Raw genomic sequence first — 20,584 nt, 5'->3', positions numbered from 1 at the left:
TATTAGTAATCGATGTTAATCGGTAGTAATTGGTGGGCTGACTGGGCAGAAATCTCCTCTGGTGTTCCCCAGGAAAGTCTACTCGGTCCCCTATTATTTATTATATATATATATATATATATATAAATGACATTGATGTTTGCTTTCGTTATTCAAAATTTCTTCTTTATGCCGATGATATGAAAATATACGCTAAAATTAAATCTCGATAAGATTGCCTCATGATTCAAGACGATCTTACTTGTCTAACTGACTATTGTATTGAAAATAAACTGTTTTTGAATATGAATAAATGTGTCTGTGTTACATTCACAAGGAAAAGAAAAATTCTTAATTTTGATTACAAACTAAACAATAATGTACTAATGAGAAAGCACGAAATTAAAGATCTTGGGATTGTTTTAGACTCAAAACTACTTTTTGAATCGCATATCAATAAAATTACCTCCAAAACATTGAGCATGTTAGGTTTCATAATTCGAACGAGTAAACACTTTGATAATCCAAAGGCACTAATTTCTTTATATTATACATTTGTCAGAAGCCATTTGGAATACGCATCTCAGATATGGAATCCCAAGTGTGCCATATATATAAGTAGAATAGAAAATATTCAAAACAAATTTATAAAGTACCTTAAATACAAAACCGGTATTTCTTATGTATCAACTTTCACTGCCTCCACCTTCCATGGAATCATTTCTCTACAATACCGCAGAGTGTTTGCGGACCAACTACTGCTTTACAAAATTATGACAGGAATGGTTGACTGTACAGAGCTGCTTGGTTGAATAACAATACATGTGCCAGCCAGGATTTGTAGACGGTACCACCTGTTTCATGTACCGAAAGTAAAACATCGTATGTTAAAAATGCTTTTTTTCGTAGGACTTTTTCAGTGTACAATACAAAATTAAAAAAATGTAGATCACACAAACATCACTCTGTCAGATTTAAAATTTACACTAAAAATGCATTATGTAACTTAGTAGACATTATAATAATAAATATGTACATCTCCCTTCCCCTCCTTATCCTCTCTTCAAGCATTCTTGTCCTAATCCCGCCCAATTTACAGTAACTTAATGTTCTTAATATAAATATTTTTAAAAAATCTTTGATTATTGAGTACATGAAAATAACATTTTTATATGTATAAACTATATGTTTTTATTTGATATGTAATATATTTTCTTTACTAACTTTGAATACTATGTGGAAATCTGTTATTAGTTCTGAGTTTATACACTATATCTGTTTGTTTGCTAAATATGTATGAAGAACTGTTGATTTCCCAAATAAAAATAAATAAAATAAAAATTACTAGTCTGCACACAGGCTAGACTGGCCACCAGTCTTATAATGTCGCGAGAGCCATGAAACCAGTTATAAATCTAAAAACAGTAAACTGAAAACACACAAAAAAAACAATAAATTTCTCCAACTGATTGAAATGTCATCTCTAAAAACCTTTGGACGTACTGAAATTATTGTTCATTATCTTTATGGTTTTTGATGTAGCTAGCTATCGATCCTAGGACTGCACGTGAGATAAGAAAATCACGGAGGTCACCAAAACGTAACTACTCCACCCTTCTACGGACCATGGACATGGCTGCGGAGCAGGTGCCTTGATTTTATTTAAATTCGCTGTTTATCGCAACCAGTTATTCGACGATGTGATTTAACCTGTTTATTGAATGAAAATGATCTAATTAAATGGACAAGATCCATATATATTATAATTAATCTTATTTACGCCTTAAAAGCGCTATAAAAATAAAAATTATAACGTGTAAACACACCCGTTACTTGAGGATTAATCTCCCTTTCTATAACAATGATTAAAGTTTACTAACAAATCATCATTCATCATCTCCAGTCATGCACAGGGCACGGCATTGGTAAACCAAATGAAGCGTATTTCGGTAATCTGATACATAAAGTTAAGGTGATTATTCTTACGCTTTGTGCGTGAGTGCTAGTCTACGAACAATGAAATATCGCGATTCAACAACAACAACAACAAAACAAACCATCACGCAGTTTCCCCGTAGGAATAAGCAGAGGAGATAGAACGCCATATCACGCTATCTTTGCATACAGACCACGCTTCCTCTACATTTATACATCTTCTCATGCACGTACGCCGATTATTCGTACTTTTGACATGTCTATCTACAAGTATTTGATGGACTTGATCGTGCCATGTCTTTCTCGGTCTTCCTCGTTTTCTGCATCCATCAACATTCGCATCGTAGATCCTTTTAGTCGTTCTTTCGCTATCCATTCGCTCTACATGCCCAAACCAACGCAGCACCCCTTTCTTGATTCTGTCGATAATGCATGTCTCAGCCTTACACAGTTCACGGATTTCGACATTTGTGCGTACATTTTAAATAAATTTTTCGTTTCCACCCGGTCAGAAATCAAACAAAGGACCTCTTAAATGGAAGACGGCGCGTCAACCATTTCACAACGAGGCGGAGATATCTCCACTCGATTGCCTTCTCCAGGATTTTTACCCGAGAGCAGTTATCGTCCATGGTCAAAAACATTAGTCCAGGGTTCTGGTTATATTTTACACACAGAACTGTATTCTTCGTCCGTCTGGATTGACCGCTCCTTAGAAATTCAACATTACGTTTAAACAAACATAAAAATGGAATTCTGCTTTGTAAAATACCTATAAAATTGTTTTAAAAAATATACAAAGTTTACACTATAGACTATCACATGTGTAGGGTCCATAGTTCATAGTCGATGATACACACGTGTTAAATTAGTTCATCTAAAATAGACTAATGACTGACTATGTAATGTCATCATTTTCAATCGAATCCAATACATTCGTAAAATGCAACTCTATGAGTATGGCACATGAAATCGGAGGGCATCGTTCTGCAGTACATTCACACCATCCCTACCATAAAGAAATGAACTACAAAGGAACATCGTCTATAAAGAGACCATAGGACGCAGCCAACATCAGTCAGCCCGTTCAGTTAGTCAGCCCAACAAGATCAGTGCAGTTTGCTCAGCTTCAGCATGTTGTTCAGTTGCAGTTACTTCAACCCATCATCGCCTCGGCGCTCGAGCTACACAACCAACTGCTGTATCTTGTAATAAATACTCATTAAACACCAACCTCGTGTCTTTTCTGTCAATATCTAACTGGGGTAGGAACTCTAACCATCCCTCAACTACCTAAATCCTACACACGAAACACTCTTATACACGTGTGGAGTCATAGTCCATTGATTGGTGACACAAACACGTGCAATGATTTCACCTGAAATATAGAGCAATGACCGATAAAGCATGTCATCATTTTATATTGAATATAATACTAAAAAAATATAATTGTGCCATAGTAACATTTTCTATTGTGTGTATAAAATAAAAAATACAATTTATTCTGCAACACTAACAGTATTGCACATTAAACGTTTGTCTACATAAGAGAAACGTGCATATATATTTATTCATTATGCAATAAATACACCTTGGAACACCAACATCGTGTTTTCTGTCCATCTAAAACTGGAGTAGGAGCTCCAACCCTCAACAACAACCTAAACTCTCATAAACATTAATTATGTATTGTATCTACTAGTTTTATTATTATTTTTTGTTGATTCTTTTTTAAAAACGTGTTAATTTTTTGTTTAATTTATAGTATAAATATTATATTATTAACAAATTACAACAGGGATGGAGAATATCTTAAAGAAGGGAATATGGAAGTCTAGACATTTACAGGGCTTATGACCTGTTGTTGGCTGGTTTAAGTGGCCACTTTACACACTGTGTAACATTCACCATTCTGCCTATGTTTGAACATAAATATTCCTTAAATTCTTCCAATTACAAGAGAGGTATTTAAAAAAAAAAAAGATGCTGAAAAAGACATTATCCACGATATAGGTAGTTACTTTGTTCAATAAACTATCCTTTACATATACATTTTGGGTTTTATAAAAAAAGAAAAAAAAGGAATTAACTAACATACAATCATTTGTACGAAAATTGTAATTGTGTGCCAATGTTGCATCTTGCACCTTGCCACACTTTATTTCATGTTCGCTCAGAAAAACTTATTTCAATGTAGGTACTTTGATCACGCGGTTTCTTTTTTAAGCTAATTAATTAGAAAAAAGTCAAATAATATAGAGAATAATCATAAAAGCTACGCAATAATAAATGAGCACTTAAAAGACGAATGAACATCAGGTTTTATTAATTATAGAGATATTGTAATTATTTATGTTCTTACAATTGACTTAAATTGATTGAATGAATTCCGGAAAAACTTTTTACATCACTTTGTATTTAAAATAGTATGCCTTTTCTGTGAATTTTATATTTTAAGCATTATTTTACTAGTCCAAAATGATATCAAGGATATCGTATGTACTCGCATTTGTATATTCAATTGTCCGTCTATTACACTAACGCTACCTTAGTTCACATTAAAGTAGCGTCTTTTTTTACATTATTCTTCTTTTTTACCATGTATTTTTGCTAAGCCTCTATTTTAGACAGGTACTTAAATACCATATACATAATTCATTTTTTTTATAATTATGATCCTGCTGCCTGGTCGAAATAAAGAATACAGTTATGTGAGTGAAACATAATAAGAATCCTAGACAAATATTTTGTTTTTTTTTTTCTTTTAATATTTGAAGCTCTTACTTTGTGGAACACCGCTGTTCAATATACTAAAATGACATTCCTTTTTTTTTAACCACATCATTTTTTATAATTTAATAACCAACTAGTTTTGGCAAAACACTATGCCTTCTTCAGGCTTCTTCAGTTTGCAATTAGCATGGTACATAAAAAAAACAAAGTTATTTCATTTTAATATATTTCATATTTTACAGGTAATGGTTACTTACTCTCTAGTAAAAATCTTGAGAAAGAAAATCGTGTGAAGATTAATCCGCCTCTTGTTGATTAGAGTTTATGCCTACACCTACAATGTTTAAGATCGTAAGTTCGATTCTCTAAGAGGTCGATACGAAATATCTATTTAAATGAGTGAGTTTAACTGTATCATTTTTTAGTCTGTGAGCTGGATCCTAATCGTAAGACTGGATCATATTTCTTTGATGTATCAAATAATCAAGGAACGCTGCAAGCAGAGTACCAAGACGGTGCTCTATGCACCTGGGTGAGGAAAGGGAACGATCGTGAATAGTAGAGCACAAAATGACAATGAAAAGCACTTAGATAGGTACTTTTTAAAAAGTTTGAGACCAGCCGTATTTATTTATATCAACCGATATAGAAGTGCTTCAAAAATTTTAGAGTCACAAATTGGGGCAAAGTTTTTAAAGTTTTCAACTTGGAAGTATTGTACAGCGATTGACTGCAGACCTAGAAATGTATTGTGAAATTTATTTCTCCCCTGATACAACTAAATACTGGTGACACGTGTAAACGTCCAAATAAATACAGTAAATATTTTGTAAGTAATAACAATATTAACAATCTTTATTTTAATAAGTGTCTTCAACGGAGGCCCTGTATAAATGGTGACACGTGTGCAAAAGGTCCATGTTGTGTATGATTTTCTCCAGTTTTTGCTATCATTTGTTTACACCGCGGCGCACTTACTGCTCTGGGATTAGACTCTAATAAGACAGAGGATAGTAATATAAAACTATGCGGTCGAAAGGTTCAGAAGTCGTTAAGGTCTTCGAGTCTTTTTTGCTGATTTGTCCTTTTATTCTTTTATGTACCTACTAGGAGCGTGACGCGTGCGGTGACTATTTTAGACTAATTTAATTATCAGTAAAGATGCCGACAAAAAAAATATTCATGCTTTGAAATACCGATTGTTTACTATTATGTTTTGATAGTTCTTTAAAACAATTTTTGCCTAGATTTTAAAATATATCCGAATATGCTATATGGTTGTGGTAATACAATTTTCAATGATTTTAATTTATAACATTTCGATCGCTTGCTAACTTTTGCGTAGATATTTGATGTAAGAGAATATTTTGTGCTCAATGATTCTTGTGAAACATCGTACTACAGGCACATTTCTACTGAGGTAAAACAGCAATTTGCACATTATCAAACAAATACGTCAGAAATAAAAATGTTTCTCTAGAGAGTATCAATAAAAATAACTCAATAAAAACATTAATTTCAACATATAGTACGATTATCACCATTTAATATTATTTTACTCACACAGGTTTATTTATTATTGTCATTCAAATTTATTTTATTTCTTCAACCGTAATAAAGAATTCGAAATGACCCATGAAACAAGCAATCTTTATTATATTCTTATCAAAGTTGTTTTTCAAATAGTGTAATATGTAATATTTTATTGGTTCATTATTCAAGTATATTCGCTTGCATTTCTGCAACAAACATCGAAAATAAATTAATAAGTGTTATTAAATATTTGTATATAACCTCTTACCGACTTTTCTATGTCTACCGGTTTCGAGATGTACCCTTCTCTTTGTCAGGACACCAATTAAACCAACATGCAAAACTTACTATACACCTTCACCATAGTTGTTGCACAAAAATATAAAACCAACACGACATGCATTTTAATAAGCACATGCACTGATTAGGACAAACATGCACTGATTAAATTATGAAAATATTATTTTGTTTGAGAATGAATGAAAAAAGTAGAGGGGATGGAGGGAGAAGGTAAGCTTAATAGGTTTAATGGGGTGACCATTACAGTGGAACATCGTATAAAGGACTATATTAGAAGTTTGTTTGATTATTGATCAAAGAAACATTATTTTTTAAAGCTTTCCTAATGTGAAATATTTCTATATTATTTACTTTTAACCCTTTTTTATTTGTATGTGAGATTTTAACTCCTGTATTTTTATTAAAGTCATGATTTAAATTGATTTTGTGATTTACGAATTCAGAGAAATTATTATTGTGAAGACACCTCATATGTTCTTTAAAACGAATATCAAATTGTCTTGATGTTCTTCCAACGTAAACTGAAGGACAAGAATAGCATTTTAATTAATAAACACCTAAATTATTCAATAACCTTTTTTTATCTTTATTATTAAGCAATATTTTACCAACAACAACAACAACAAACCATCACGCCGTTTCCCCGTTGGGGTAGACAGAGAGGATAGAACGCCATAACACTCTATCTTGGCATACAGACCTCGCTTCCTCTACATTCATACATCTTCTCATGCACGCACGCCGATTATTCCTACTTTTGACATGACTTGATTGTGCCATGTCTTTCTCGGTCTTCCTCGTTTTCTGCATCCATCAACATTTGCATCGTAGATCCTTTTAGCCGTTCTTTCGCTGTCCATTCGCTCTACATGTCCAAACCAACGCAGCACCCCTTTTTTTATTCTGTCAATAATGCATGTCTCAGCCTTACACACTTCACGGATCTCGACATTTGTGCACCTATCATACATCGTTTTACCACACATTCACCCGAGGGATCGCATTTCGACAGCATTCAACCTGCTTTCAGCATTATTTTTCCAATTCTATACTTCGCTCCCATACATTAGAGTTGGAACTAGAACTCCGTTGTGAACTGCTAGTTTAGCCTCCTGCGATAAACATTTGTTTGCCAAAGTAGATTTTAGTGCACCGTTCACCCTGTTCCCGGCACTCACCCTCCTTTCAATATCTTTCTCGGCCTTTCCGTCCCTAGTAAACATACTTCCCAGGTACACAAATTCTTATACCTGATTCAGAATATCTCCGTTCACGCTGATCTCACATTTAGTTATATTTTCATCCCTTTCAAAAACCATCACTTTCGATTTATCAACATTCATAAGCAAATCGCTTTTCTTGCATACATCGTAGACTTTTGTTACCAAGAATTAATGGTCTTCTTTGCTGCTAGCAAGAAGCACGGCATCATTTACCAATATTGTTATTTGTATAAAAAGCAGGTTTGATATTATTTGGTAAAAATTTTGAGACATTTGTGGATATAGTATTTACATACAGAATTCTTCTCCATTTATTATCATTATAATTACTGTGGACAGAATATAAAAAATGTTTTATTGATTTTTTTCTTTAGTTTTCTATTTAAAAGGGTATTTATTAAATCAATTGTATATCTATTATTAATAGCAATTTTTTTATTAAATTTAATTCATTTTCGAATAAATTATTTAAAAGTAATGTTTAATATGCAAATATTCGATTTAGAGTTTTTTTTTACCACAACTTTCCCATGTTTATTTTATATTAAAATTACTTAGTCAAAAATAATTTATTTTCTAGTTCCATATTTTTCAAAATTCTTGTAACAGATGGTCGAAATATACCTCATATATGCAGTGCCGTATGCACCATCAGGTTTAATGAGAATGACATTCAAATTCTATTTCATTAGTTTCTTGAGTTGCTTTTGTCTTATTTATAAAAAAAAACTTTGCAAAACTACGTTTGAAGATTTTAAAGGTTTTTCTAATGCATATTTTCAATTAGGTAGGTACTAGGTATCAGCTACCAAAAAATCACGAAAACTTTTATTGGGAAAATAATGCGCTGTTTTCTATTACGCGTAAGAGTTTGAGATCAATAAATAATCTGTCCTATGCTTAAAAAGATAAGTATATGAATCGTGCATATTGTCGGTGACAACATACGGAGTAGAAACCATGCCTGTAACACAAAAAAGTACCCAGAAATTAAAATGCACGCAACGATCCATGGAAAGACAGATACTCGGTGCATGTCTAAGAGACAGAGTAAGAAATGAAGAAATAAGGCGCCGAACCGGAGTCGTGGACATCATGGATCGTTTGGTGAAATTAAAATGGCAGTGGGCAGGACACTTTGCGAGGCAAAATGCTGGCAGGTGGACACCCAGAATAATAAAGTGGAGACTATGGGCAAACAAAAGAAGTGTTGGAAAGCCACAGAAAAGTTGGGTCGATGACATCGCCTCTATTGCCGGTAAAACATGGATGATGAAAGCGTGTGAAAGGAAGGAATGGAGACGTTTGGAAGAGGCCTTTATCCAGCAGTGGAGAGAAAAAGGCTGAAGAAGAAGAAGATGAAGAATATAGGTACTCGTATATTTGCTTGTTACCTATACGGACTTACATACTACATACAAATAAATAACACGAAATGATATAAATTTTTGATATCGAACTATAAATGCAATAATAATATTCGATACAAAAAATATCTTACATTCCTCATCAAGTAATTAACGTTTTTTCGCAACAAATTGCTATTGGTCTAGGATTTGAAAAAAAAGTATAATTGGCGTTATGAGCACTATATGACTATCTTAAAACAATTCTCCTGTCATTGAACGACCTTCAGGTGATTGGTTGAAGTATGCTTCCATACAATTAGTACGTGCGGCTCTCGGTACAATAGACTCGGAGGAATTTTATTTAAAAAAAAATTATATATACGTGAAACTACGACAAACGATTGAGACAGATATGGAATTTTCTATCAAAGGCCTTCGTTCAAAGACGGTCGAAGGGGTTCGTTGTCGAGCAATAATTAATATTAATAAAGCTTTATTTCACCATTCTGGGAGGTACCAATTTTTATTTTGCGAATTTGACAATGAGAACGAAGGGATGCTCGTAATTTTCTTTTTCTCAGTTTTCGCGTTTTCATGAAACGAAAACCACAAAGAATTTCTTATTGAAAGACGACTAATTGTACACTGTAGGTACGGCACCGCTATTTGTTCACAAAATCATTATTTAAAATATATTTTGTTATTTATTGCAAAATAAGTGTAAGCATTTAAAAAATTGAAGACAGTTTATTTCTAAAAACACGGTCACAAAAAAAAACAAAAAGGTAATAATTTGCCAAGACTTTAATCTTTCTCCTGAGATTTTGTTAGATTTTCCATCTCTCTTATTATTCAACTGAAAGTAATAAATTGACATCAATCCCAAAATTCAACAAACTAATGAAATTTTTATCGTATAACTACATATTTACGTTGCGTAAAATTACTAAAATAAATTTAATGTGCCTACCGGTTTCAGAACATGACTGTTCCTCTGTCGAGGTTTATACATTTATTTTCATGTTTGTTTTTCATTTTTTTTTCTCTTAGAATACCTCATTGGGCACAACCCGTGTCGAGGAAAAAAGTATGCTTTGAGTGTCTAAAAAATATATAAAATAATACATATACATTTGTACTTAAATCTACACACACATGTAAATGTAAATTATAGTAAAAAAGAAAAAAAACATAATAAAATCATTAGTACAGCACATACATAAGTACCATGCAGATATTGAGGCGAGAAACAAGCTTCTGTCGTGGGCTCTTCGGCACCTCTACATCGGCAAGTTCCCGAAGCCCAACATCTGCACAAATACGAAATGCATATGACAATATCACATATAAAATTATATTCATATAAATACTGTGTATACAGATACGACAAGCAACAATAACTTCATATTTACTAATCTACTAAATGAACTAACACTAAATATTTTAAACCTTAGAACATAACCTACCTAAAATATAATATCGGCTAACGCGTGTGTTCAGTGTTTTACGTCTGGCTACAGATTCCTAGATAAGGGGTAGGTATTAAGAGTATAAAGATTGTTATTCGGTAATATTTAAAATATTTAGTGATGGTTTATTTTTTAAGTTCTACTTTTTCCAATGTCTTTTTCACATTTTTAAGTCTTGCAAAGGTCGACCACCGCACAGGACGGAATTAAATTAATGACAAATACTGAAATTTCTGTGATTTTACTAAAACTAAATACACAGTTATGTAAAACATTATATTTCATTTCAATGAGGAAGATCAGTGCTACGGGAAATTTGACATGAAAAATGTTTTCATGCATACGTTAAAAATTGGAATTTGTTGCCCTAAAATGTGTGAAAAAAAATTACTTTAAAAGTTATTTTAATCAACCGATGATAAAATCTTATAACAGATTTACAGTTTCCGGGACTGATACAATCTTAGAGTATATAGGTACATCTGGATACAATACATTAAAAAAAAAAAAAAATTGGCTTAGTTCGATAGTATATTAACAATTTTTTTAAGCCCCTAAACGAACTTCCTTATTCTTCAACTTTTTTTCTGAACTTTCTTGTTCTGTCGAACAGACACTGTCGTAATCATATAAAAAAGTATGTAAATGTAAAAACCCGATGGGCGTTAACAAATTATCAATGAATAAATAATAAAATGTATACCTATAGAAGAATTAATTTTTCTTTGACGAATTAATATTTTTATAGCACACGAAAACACACATAAATAATAACGAGGCATCAATTTTTTCAAAGAATGACTGTTAATTTTTCTTTAAAGTCCCTTTGGAAAACCATGGTTTTGCTTTTTTAGGCTGCCGCCATCTACGTATTAAAATGAACGTGACCCTGAGAGAGAAAGATAGTTTTTTTATACTTATTACGAACGCTTCACTGGTTGCAGTATCCGGAGCACATAACACGAAGAGAGATGCCTCGTGAACCGGCAACTTTACTGTCAGTAGCAACAGCTGATCGGCGATGGTAGCGTGCCCAGCGGTCGGTGCGTGAACCGCGCAATTGAAGTTATGCCGGAGTGAATGAAGCAATGCCAAGTATGCACTGCGCATGGCGCTGCCTTCACTGCGCACAGATTCCTGCGCAGTGGCTCTGCGTATTTGCTACCAGGAGAACAGAGATCACACATGGTTAAACGAAGACTGTCATTCCTGTAGAGAGGGGTAGAGAGAGAGGCATGTGTAGGGAGTGAGACAGACAATAGGCGCGGAGGTTCACGAGAGCCACATTCACTCGACTTGGATAATCGGCGGTGAGAAAGTTATCTCGACCTTTCTACGCTACACGATTTACCTGCGTACAGTTTGCGCATGATATAATATAGATAATCTTAGATAAAATCATTTTTAAAACCGATTTTTTTTTACGTTAAAAAAATAATCATTTCAGGCGGAGATCTCTTTTTAGTCCCAAAAATCGGTTTATCGTAGTAGTAGCGAAAGACATATTTATGAAATTCGTATTAGGATCACTATTAAGAAAAAAGTTGTTGGTAGATAAAATAATTACTAAAGGTGATACGAATCTGTACTATATACTGTGGCGGCCTGAGGTTTTGGGAATAGACGACTCGTTAATTAAACATTTGAATGGACTATAACTATTTTACAATGACGATAAGATTTGTTAATATATAAACTGAGTCCCCTTTTCCAAATCTATTCTATTTATGTTATACGAAACTTGTTTCACGATTACGTATATCATTTTTGAAATTATATTGGGCCTTATAAACCAGAGCCTTTATTACAATGATAAGCTAATATTTATCTTCAATTTTATGTACAAAGTAAAATGAAGTATTCTGTATGAAAAATATAATATGTACACATTTTTTTTCTAAACACGTTCAATCACAGGTACCGACGAAGGTACTTTAAATATAAAATACAAATATGCACATTTTCGCACATAAATACCAATTTTTACTTTATATATTTTTTATTTATAAATCATGTAATTTATTCATTTATTAATTATTTATTTATTTATTTTTTAAGGAAATTATACATTCTTTATATAAATACAAGGTACAAATAAACAATAAAAAAAGTAAGACCAATTACAGATTTTACATTAATTTATTATGAATGCAGGATGAGAGGGGAAAAATAATTAAATTCTAAAAAAATATAAACATTTAAAAATATAAATAATTGATAAAAAGTACATAAAAAGTAGAAGACATTGTATAGCTACAACTATACTTTCCTCCCCCCTCTCTCTGCTTCAATTAACATTTATATTTCTTAGTAAAAATTCACAACCAACAATAATGAATTAGATGCAGTTAGTAAATGTACACATGAATAAGTAAAAGTTAAGAGTTAAAATGAAAAGTTAAAATTAAAATTAACAATAAAACAAAGTATAATATATGAATTAAATTTCCAAGAGTTATTACAGCTTTCGGGATTTAAATATAATTAACATTTTCTTTAAAAAAGTACATTTTAAGAATAACAAAAAAACGAAACAAGTTTAACACATTTTTAGCTAAATATATCACAATAATATATACGCCAAAATATTTTTACACGAACAAAATAAATAGAGAAAGTAGTAAATCTAACTAACGAACTAAGAGAGATAAGCTATAATATATCTATAAATATATACTATAAATATCTAATTTTTAGGTTTTAAAGTCTCAAGCAACAGCGTCCTAAACTTCGAAGTGAAGGAACAAACGAGTAAAGCCCATTTTAATTTATACCGTCTCGATATTGAGCAACCGTGCATGTGTGAAAATGTTAAAAATATTGATCAGTATGTTTATTTAGGTTTAACAATAAACTGTCATTTTAAATGGGATATATATATAAGAAAATTGTGTGAGCAATTAAGAAGTAATAGAATGTATATATTAAAATAGTATGTCCCAGTTAATACTTTACGAATTATTTATTAATCTCTCTCTGAATCAATTATACTATACGCTATAACTTCCTGGGGGTTATCAAGTTAAACTAATATTAATTTTATTCAAACTTTGCAAAATGTATGATCAAATTGCTACTACATAAATATGTAAACCGCCAGAGACACAATATTTCAATATCATTGATGTATAAATCTGTAAATAAATTATCAGTTAAGCTCGGGTTTCCTAGGACAGCGGTGCCCGTATTTTAACGGCCGTGGTGAACATTAACGCGGTTGACAGCCGTCGTAACGGTGACTAGAGAGTGGTATTCTATAAAAATGGTGTTGATAACACCGTTAAAAAATAAAACCACTCCCTAGTCAACACTACGACGGCTTTCCATCGCATCACCGTTCACTACGGCCGTTAAGATACGGGCACCGCTGTCCTAGGAAACCCTAGCTTTAGGGCTCTAATTTGGTACAACTTAATTTGTCAGCATGCGTCGCACTCCGAATATAAACACAAATTGGTACATGATTACAATACCAGGTTTACAAGTATGGAAAGGCTAGCTGTTCCTAGATATTGCAATAAATATGGCAAAAGGACACTGCAATACTCTATACCTAAAATATTTAACATGTTACCAAACAATATTAAAAATACTGAGTTAAATACGTATAGTGAGACGTATGCTCAAATTATCGTTAATCGAAAAAAGTTTTTTGACTTAGTGATACTTTTTATTTTTTAATAATGTAATAAAATATTGTATGATATGTTATGTTTTTCAAGTAAAATTATTCTTAATGTAGGTTATGTATGAATAATCGAAGTAATTTATGAGAACCTACTGACGAGTTTTATGTATACAACTCAGCAGAACTTTAATATTAAAACAATTTTGTAAATATTTTTGAAAAAAAAAAAATTACCTATGAAGATAGCGTTTGTAATCGCGGCCCTGGTATAAAGTTATGCTTAGGCATAATGGTAGAATAAGTATGGTATTCTCTTCCGTATTCTACCACTATGCCTAGGCGTAGCTTCGTACAAAGTTTATGAGTAAGGCTCATTATTTAGGTAATTAAAAAGCGTCTACGGGTTCATACTATCTTGATGTTTTATGCTTGGTACATATTTTTTCTTATGAATATATTTAATTCGTTCGGGTTTCGACTTTATCAAAGGTCCAATCGCACAAACATTTTATTTGAATGTTCTTTTAGTTATACATTTAATATAAACAATAAAATCCACACATTATGGCGAAGAAAATACGTTTTTATACATTCGAAAGGTACGAGATGCGTGTCGGCCAGGTTGGCCTGGAAACGATTATCTTTATGATCAAAGTGATGCTTACAGTAGCAAGGCGCAGTCGTAAAAAGGTAGAAAACGTTAAAAAAGCATGCATAAGTAATAATATGTGACATTCCAGTAGAGAGCAATAAATACGAATATCCGTAGCAAATACAATAATGTAGGTAATGAGTGCTGGTCGTTGGTACATATTGGAATGTCGTACCTACATACTCCTTTTTAAATCATGCAGACACATCTTCCCCGATTTTTTGTTAAATGTAAATCATCAAAACGACGGGGTTACCACTTTATAGGTAGGTAAGGTTCGAAAAAATGTAAACGCGCGTGCTTAGTAGCGTGTTCCTTTATCGACTGAATGTGACTCCTATCCGACATCAAAAGTTATGCTTTTACATCACAGTAATAATTCTCTAGAGAAGGCCTTAAGCTCTATTGCATAGAATAAAAGCGTTCCAAATATTTGGTTTGGTTTTTGTTTGGTTTTAGTTTGGTTTTTAGTTTAACAGCAAACGTGCAATGGGCGGTTTCGGTTTGCGCTTGCAATTCTTAACCTAAGTACCTGATACGTGTGGCTCGTTGTATTGATGTAATCTGTTGCTAACTTCATGGTCAAAAAACGTATAAAATCGATTTGATCGATACATGATCAGTGATCAGTACTTTCCCATCACTAGTCACATTATTTTTCCAGCTGTCATTTAATCAAGCTATATTTTAAGGACCATGGGTGTTCTTATAGTTTACAATCATTCATTCATTCGCTGAATCAAAACTATTTCATTGATCGTAGAATTTACGTGAGACGTGGGTCTGAGTAGTCTAATGAGATCATTATTTCAATATAATACATATTTGAATCAACATTCCATTATGTATGGAAGGATTGTGAATAAATTAAGTTCACACACCATTGTTTTCCTAAGCATACCTCCTAAAGACTTATTGTTTTCGTTCTGAAACTGTCTGTAATATCCGCTGCCATATTTTGGTATGCCATTTTTTCTATGTTAAAAAAACTACAAGATCCGTGTTCCCATAATGACAAGCATGCGTTTATGACGAGTACAATAAACAAAACCATATAAATAAGTAATAATGTACTTGTATATGTTTTTACAATATGTACATTATACATTTGGATTGTTTTATTATAAATATAATTTCCGCTGATATTGTTGGAATATAAATTAAATAAACACTTTGAAGCTTCAACAAGAAAAGTAGATGCTAGGTAATTTGATATGATGAAAAAATATATGAATCACTACGCGTTATAAGCAAACATGTCACACTTTAGGATTATATTGACTGGACTAGTGTACACATCTTTAAAATGTCTGATTTCTGATTTTATGTTGGTATTTTCAATTTATATCTATTCAAAAATAATGACAAGTTTTGAGTGTCAAATATTTGTAAAATATTATGAATTTGTAAATTTCTTAAATAAATTTATAAGTTTGCATGACAAGTTTTGAGTGTCAAATATTTGTAAAAAAAATACCCGCTTTTTTATCATCAGTACAATTACAAACAAATTCAAAACAAAACATTTTTCAGTATGCAAATAAAACAATATTAATTTGAAATGGAGCACTGAAATAAAGGAAAATAGCAAACATAAAAAAATAATCATGATTGATCTTTTTTAAAAAGCGTAAATGCTATAAATAAACATTTAATGCTTAATGTTTAAAAAAAATATATTTTTAAAAAGTAAGATCTATCTGATAAGGAGTACTTTTTATTGTCTATTTCATCGATTGCTATCTTCGCTTTCGCTTCGATACGCATTTTTTCGTTATGGAGGTTCAAGGGCCCCGATTACAATAGGAAGTTTACATTTAACTCCAATTAGATCTACAAAGTTAAATCAAGTTTTCTGTATCAAAAGCCGAATATGCATACATTTTCTTCTATTAAACGTGTTCAATTATAGGTTACCGACGAAGACACTTTAAATGTTCATGCAAATATACTCATTTCCGTACATGAATATATTTTTTTCTTTATAGACAGTCGAAGATAACTCTATTAACTTCCCATTGGAATCGGGGCCCAGGTATATATTTTTATCTTTGTTTGAAAATAAACTAAATTAATTTAAAACAATAGAAAACAAAGTAGTTAATCTTATTTGACTGAGTAAGATACTTACGTTGCGTTGGTTAGTATTTAGAATTGTTGCCAAAACACTTGTATTTGTATCCAATCAATTTATTATTATACAATGTATCAGATTTTAAAATTCGCAAAGCGGAAATGATAAAAATGCTTAGCATTTATCCGTGTAATTCACGGATCATTTATGATATTATTTTTTGTTTTGCGGTCGGGATTTCAATGTAGAGGCGAATAATATGCTCGTAAAAAAACTTTAAAAAAACGGGGCGTGAAATAATGTGTTCGGAAGAAACCGCTGAAGTTTTTTTATTGAATCAAAAACAAAACAAAATTAATAAGAAAAAACGTTCTTCCCATTATAAAAATATATTGGAAAAAATGTTTGAAACGAGGAATCTATTTTAAATTTTAATCTGTATTTCAGATGTTCTTTTTATTTCTATAAGGAAAAAAACTATTTTAGGACTTTTATCCTAAAAAAGGTTTTTGCTGAATATATACACTAAATTGTTTACATATCTTTGGCACAGGCCGCTATTCTGTGTGGCGTCAAACAATGAGGAAATTCCTTCAAAACTTTTATTCTATAAATAAAGTCCCCACAAATTAATTTATTAAATTAATAGTCGGTAAAAAACGAAAGTAGAAATAACTGTTTAAAATGACTAATATTTTGCTAATAAATAAACGGTTTTATGTCGAGTAATTCTAGATTTTTTTAAAAAACGTTGTAAAAAGTCTTCACCATGATTTCAATTTTTTAAATAAAAAAGGACCAAGATGAATTTCTTGTATCTGTTAAAAATCCTGGTAGTTATTTAAAAAAAAAAATATTAAAAACATAGCCAATGAGAGGTCATAAGCCCTGTAAATGCCAAGACTTCCATATTCCCTTATTTAAGGTATTCTCCATCTGTTGTTATTTATTATTATTATGTAAATTTTAAATTAATTAAAAATTGATCATTTATTCTCACATGCAGAAACATATTTTTGTGTTCTCATACATTGTTAATTTTGGTAAGATAGTACATGATCTACAATGTATGTAGATAATTTATTGCTTAAAACCTACATGTTATTTTTTGTTGTCCAATAGCAGCTTATGAGTTATGTTAATAAAATACCATGTATTATTTTTAAGATTATATTATATCTACAATTCATTAGTTCGCTATGACAGGAACATTGTATACACTAAGTAAAGCAGTTTTGACATAAGCGGATAAAACTGCTTTAAATACGTCCTGCATCAAAAAATCAAAATCGGAAGAACAGGCTAAATAGATTTATCTTTTATCATAAAAACTGTTTTGCTTATTTAAAAAAAAAAGAATTAAGAGAACATTTTCATCGACCTACTCGTAATATGCAAGTTCTTGTTTAGATTTATTGATCCGGTAGTATTGTGACTCATCTAATTGTAACTATAATTAAATGATACAAATACGAGCTATTAATCGATTTGTGGGAACCATTAAATAAATAACTAATTATGAAATTACGTCATTTATAATTTGAGATTATGTAAATAATTAAAAACGATTAAGATAGGCAGATACGGGTAGGTACTAGGTACCTATTTACGCAAATGCGCAGTGCAACTAATTCTTCTATAAATTTCAGAATATGATATCACTTAAATTGAATTTATATTTCGACAATGTCGGCGATCGTTAATCAAAATTATTAATTACAGTCGGAATTTTTCTTTGCCGAATATTGTACACACTGTAGTGGGGTTTGTATTGACGAATCTATAAGGGAGACCTTGCAAAATGTAATTAAAGTAAGCCACTTGGCACAGTGGTTCCTTGGGTTAAATTAAGTCGATGTAGCCCGCTAGGCAACCTCCAACCCCCCGCTGCGCTGGTGGGGGTGGAGGGAGGTGAAAAACATATTCGCCGCGCCTCAGTCTAAACATTAATCTCGGTCAGTTTAGGTACTAGGTCAAATTTGGTATCGTTTTCGTATAACCCTAAGATGAGAAATTTATTTCTGAAACCATTTTTTCAACCTGTCATAGTAAAAAAACTGAAAAATTTCGAAAAAAGTTTTAGAGAAAGTTTTTTTTTTTTTTTTTCCAACTGTAACTTTTCAATCATAGCGATATAATAGCAAAAGGTAGTCCCATTATATTTATTTACAAAAATATAAACGTTTATACCATTTTTTTTAGTAAAAATAGGCATTATAAAATAAATAAAGCCACGCGGCGTAGAGGCGCGCTGAGGGTGATAGCGGGCTGAGACTGTTAGTAATATTGACATGGACCTTTCAAAACGTTTTAAAAGCATGCCTATTAGCGCAGTTGTTCCTTGGATCGTGCTTGGATCAAACTGAGTTGATTAAGCTAGGTAGGCAACGTCCCTCCAAACTAAAAACGATTCATAAGAAATAAAAATAAAGGAGAAGTTTTAAATTTGTAAATTGTGCAATTGACTTTGCTGGATATGTTTAAGTAAGTTTTTAATGTAATTTCAATTCGCTAAATTATTCTAAAAGCAATAAAATCTGGCACTGCTAATTCTTATAATTGTTAATTTATTTGATATTGATTTAGAATCATATGATTTTTATAATTATTATTGTTTTGTGAAAAAACGTTAGGTCTACCGACGCGACGCCCCACATTCGAGTCACAAGATTAATTTGATAATCATGCGAATAACGTCGCTTAATTCAAGGATTATTAATTTCTTTGATTCAATTAAGGAACAGTAAGTCTCAAGAGTAGCGGATTTTTCGAAATATATAAAAAATAAAAAGTTATTATTTTGCCCGCGATTATTTGGCTAATCGCCAATGTGCCCTCAGATACTTTTCTTTAACCTCTAATTTGTATGCTTCGATGCAATAACAGATGCAATCGTTTGCAGTTTCAGAGAAATCAGTGAATTATAAAATTTTATACACCCAAACGATTTTCCTATTTCTCACGTAGTAACGACATAGCTTTTCTAAATCAAGTTAAATTTAATTGTTCTTTTTAACAGTGTGAAGTACATTATTAAACGCATTTACAAAATCATTTTGATTTAAAAAAATGTTTTAGTGATATCTCTATAAGAAATGCAATTGTGCATACATTATTAAACTAAGTCAATAGTCATATATATATATATAGAAAGGAATTACAAATGAACAAATGAAAATGATTTTTTTAAGATTTTGACTGTTTTGCGGATATGTTTTTATTTTTTATTCCATGAATATTGAATTGATATGTGTGTGTGTATTAATATATTTTACAGTTTGGGAAATATTTTTTTTTTTTTTTTTTTTAATACATCTGGTTTTTTACTAGAAAAAAATATTATGCATTTAAAATAAATTCACATAATTATTATTGCGTAAAGCTTAAATTCGTTTATTTCATAATTATATAAAATTATTATTTATAACATGATATTTTTTTTAATCTCCTGTAGTCAAAAGAAGTCAGTTACTAATGAAAGTTTTATTAATATTAAAATTTGATTGTAAAAAAATCAATGAAGTTTTTTTAAAATCATAAATATGAATGTAGCTTCAAATATAAGTTGTAAATACCCTTTTTAGATATTTTCAGTTCTTTTTAGACAGGATATTACTTTCAAAAATAAAAATATTGCGTTCTTATGAATTATCCAAATATTTTAATTTGGTACCAATTTTTAATTTGCAAGTAAATGAGAATCAAGCTG

At 31.3% G+C, this 20,584-nt stretch overlaps 1 protein-coding gene across 2 annotated transcripts in view; it reads right to left on the bottom strand.

Moving 5' to 3' along the window:
* Positions 1–20,584, bottom strand: part of LOC148283781 (uncharacterized) — a 212,313-nt gene that overhangs the window by 121,641 nt on the left and 70,088 nt on the right. The window contains exon 1 of one of the 2 annotated variants that reach the window (XM_088243279.1): positions 6,449–6,615. The exons of the other annotated variant lie outside the window; for it this stretch is intronic. The gene's annotated coding sequence lies outside the window, so the exon portion shown is untranslated. Of the gene's footprint in view, positions 1–6,448; positions 6,616–20,584 lie in introns of those variants that run through there. 2 annotated transcript variants of the gene reach the window in all.

Source organism: Micrasema longulum, unplaced genomic scaffold, assembly GCF_059751315.1.
Source record: "Micrasema longulum isolate JH-2025_06_02 unplaced genomic scaffold, ASM5975131v1 h1tg000198l, whole genome shotgun sequence".
Classification (NCBI taxonomy): domain Eukaryota; kingdom Metazoa; phylum Arthropoda; class Insecta; order Trichoptera; family Brachycentridae; genus Micrasema; species Micrasema longulum.
Note: the sequence above shows the minus strand (reverse complement) of the source record. Positions and strands in the feature narration are given on the sequence as shown.